Source organism: Theropithecus gelada, chromosome 4 (assembly GCF_003255815.1).
Source record: "Theropithecus gelada isolate Dixy chromosome 4, Tgel_1.0, whole genome shotgun sequence".
In the NCBI taxonomy this organism is placed as follows: domain Eukaryota; kingdom Metazoa; phylum Chordata; class Mammalia; order Primates; family Cercopithecidae; genus Theropithecus; species Theropithecus gelada.
Genome location: NC_037671.1, coordinates 115,018,858 through 115,022,504, shown reverse-complemented (window position 1 = coordinate 115,022,504; position 3,647 = coordinate 115,018,858). Strand labels below are relative to the sequence as shown.

At 38.3% G+C, this 3,647-nt stretch overlaps 1 non-coding gene across 1 annotated transcript; it reads left to right on the top strand.

Annotated features, from left to right (window-relative positions):
- The first annotated feature begins 1,570 nt into the window (after positions 1-1,570).
- Positions 1,571-1,674, top strand: LOC112623924. Its single transcript, XR_003119273.1, has one exon. It is a non-coding gene; the product is annotated as a U6 spliceosomal RNA (small nuclear RNA).
- Positions 1,675-3,647: the final 1,973 nt, after the last annotated feature.

The following is a 3,647-nucleotide window of genomic DNA, read 5'->3' as shown; positions in this document are numbered from 1 at the left end:
CCAGCCTGTGTAACAGAGCAAGACCCTGTCTGAAAAAAAAAAAAATATATATATATATATATATATATATATATATATATGTATGTATAGGCAGCTAATTCTAGAGTTTATAACTTCCTTCAATACTGCTTTTTTTTTTTTTTTTTTAAATATTACAATGGCATCTGTCCAATTCTCCACAGGGAAAAGTGTCATGATGTTTCATCAGATGAAAGGCGCACTCTGGATTTCAGTCAACATGATAGAACACTATACCCCTCCAGATTCACACCCTAAGTGTTTGGGAATTAAAGTCTCCCAATCTTTTTCTTCTTATTAAATCACAAGGGCCCCACTGACATGGTGATTAGCAGTTCTGGCCTGGAAAAAAAAAAAATAATAAAGAATTCTAGCACAGCTGCAAGAAAACAAACAAAAAGAACAGCTGGGAAGACCTGGTCTATTTTTGCTTTGCATTTAGTTGGCAAAACAAAACTCCCTTCTGGAAGAATTCCTACCACTTTATTCCACCACATTTATCATCTCCCTTTTTCTATTTCTTTTTATTCATTTTTTTTCCTTTCCTTAATACTGCTGTCTTTTTCTTCACCGGGTATTTCCTTATTTTTTCATTCATTTAACAAATATACATTGCATGCCTAGTATAGGTGAGATACTTTGCCAGGCACTGTAGGACGTATAAAGATAAGTTAAACATGAGTACTGGCATCCAAAACCTTATTATCCTAATAGACAATGTGACTGGTACGTAAATAAGTCAAATCAAAAGTAAAAAGTGGCTGGGCGCCATGGCTCCTGCCTGTAATCCCAGGACTTTGGGAGGCTGAGGCAGGCAGATCACTTGAGGTCAGAAGTTCGAGACCAGCCTGGCCAACATGGTGAAACCCCATCTCTTCTAAAAATACAAAAATTAGCCAGGCATGGTGGCAGGTGCCTATAATACCCACTACTTGGGAGACTGAAGCACAAGAATCGCTGGAACCCAGAAGGCGGAGGTTGCTGTGAGCCAAGATCGCGCCACTGCACTCCAGCCTGGGTGACAGAGCAAGTCTCTGTCTCAATAAAAAATTTTAAAAAGTAAAAGGTAGATGATAAGACATAAAATAAATATAAAGTGACATAGAAACTCAGGAGAGCGATTCATTCCAGTTTGAGGGCTTAGTGAAAGTCCGTAGAGAGGCGCCTGAATAAAGGGCATTCTGGGCAGAAAACAAAACAGAACAAACAAAAAAAACCAGCCTGAGCAAAGGCAATAATCTCTAAAAAACACAGAGCAATTGAATTTGACTAGAGCATCAGTCCTCAAGATGTGGTCCTGGGCCATTAGGACCAGCATCATTTGATATCTTGTTACGTATGTAAATCCTTAAACCCCACCCCAGGTCTACTGAATCAAAGATCTGTGGTAGGACCCAGCAATTTATGATGTAACAAGCCCTCCAAGAGATTCTGGTGTGTATTCAAGTTTGAGAGTCACTGAATCAAGGTATAGGATTCCCAGGGTGGGAAATCTGCTTGAAAAGTAAGATTGCAATAAATAAAAGAAAATCAACTTTAAAAGGATGGTTGGGTGCCAGCTTTGACAGCATATACACTAAAGTTAGAATGACACAGAGATCAGCATGGCCTCTGCAAAAGGATGAGATGCAATTTTGTGAAGCATTCTTATATTTTTTAAAAGGAAGGTGGAAAAAATAGACAAATAGGACTACATAAAACTTAAAAACCTATGTGCGTCAAAGAACATAAGCAACAAAGTAAAAAGGGAACCTACAGAATGGGTTGAAATAGCAGCAAGTCATATCTGAAAAGGGGTTAATGTGCAGAATGTATAAAGAACTCCTACAACTCAACAAAAAAAATCCCCAATTTTTAAAAGGACAAAGGACTTGAATAGACATCATAGACATCTCTAAAGGTGATATACAAGGCCAGGCGTGATGGCTCATGCCTGTAATCCCAGTACTTTGGGAGGCTGAATCAGGTGGATCACTTGAGATCAGGAGTTCGAGATCAGCCTGGCCAACATGGTGAAACCCCACCTCTACTAAAAATACAAAAATTAGCCAGGCATGGTGGCGCATGCCTATAGTCCCAGCTACTTGGGAGGCTGAGGTAGGAGAATTGCTTGAACCCAGGAGGTGGAGGTTGCAGTGGGCCCATATTGCACCACTGCACTCCAGCCTAGGTGACAGAGTGAGACCCTGTCTTTCAAAAAAAAAAAAAAAACCCACAAAAATGATACACAAATAGCCAACAAGCATATGGAAAGATGCTCAATATCACTAGTCACCAGGGAAATGCAAATCAAAACCTCAATGAGATATCACCTCACATTCATTAGGACAAGTACTATTAAAAACAAATTAAAAACCCAGAAAATAACAAGGCCAGGATGTAGAGAAATCAGCATCCTTGCACATTGTTGGTGGGATTATAAAATGTTGCAACCTCTATGGAAAACAGTAGGCAGTTTCTCAAAAAATTAAAAATAGCGCTATTATGATTCAGCAATTCCACTTCTGGGTATACATCCAAAAGAATGGAAAGAGGAGTCTCAAAAAGATATTCGCATACCCATGTTCACGGCAGCGTTTATTCATGGTAGCCAAGAGGTGAAAGCAATCCAAGCGTCTACCAAAGGATGACTGGATAAACAAAATGTGGTCTATGCATATAATGGAATATTATTCAGCCTTAGAAAGGAAGAAAATCCAGCTGGGCGCTGTAGGTAGCTCACATCTGTAATCCCGGCACTTTGGAGGCCAAGGTGGGTGGATCACCTGAGGTCAGGAGTTCAAGACCAGCCTGACCAACATGGAAAAACCCCATCTCTACTAAAAATACAAAATTAGTCAGGCATGGTGGCACATGCCTGTAATCCCAGCTAACTCGGGAGGCTGAGGCAGGAGAATCACTTGAACCCGGGAGGTAGAGGTTGTGGTGAGCCAAGATCGCGCCATTGCACTCCAGCCTGGGCAACAATAGCAAAACTCTGTCTCAATAAATAAATAAATAAATAAATAAATAAATAAATAAATAAACAAACCAAAAAAAAAAAAAGGAAAAAAAAATCCTGTTACATGCTACAACATGATGAACTTTGAGAATATTATGCTAAGTGGAATAAGCCAATCACAAAAAGATGAATAATGTATGATTACACTAATATGAGGTAGTCATGAAATTTATAGAAATAAAAAGTAGAATGGTGGTTACCAAAGGATGAGGAGGGGGAAAGGGGGAGTTATTATTGAATGGGTATAGAGTCTCAAATTTGCAAGATGGAAAAGACTGGGAGATCTGTTTCACAACAATGTGAATATACTTAACAATATTAAAATGCACACTTAAAAATGGCTAAGATGGTACATTTTATGTTATGTGCTTTTTTAGCATCAGTTTTTTTAAAACAGGAAGGTGGTCTAATTGAGGGCTTGAAATTCTAACACCTTTTCCTTCCATCGGTCAATTAAGAGTCTATTAATCCTTTATTTTATTACATTTGATCTTGAGCTCTTATTTGTTGGAAGTATTTTTTTTTTTTTTTTTGCTTTTGTTTTTACTATTACTTCAATCTCTTTGTGATAGGTCTCTTCAGATTTTCTATTTCTTCTTGGATCAGTTTAGATAGTTTGTGTCTCTTT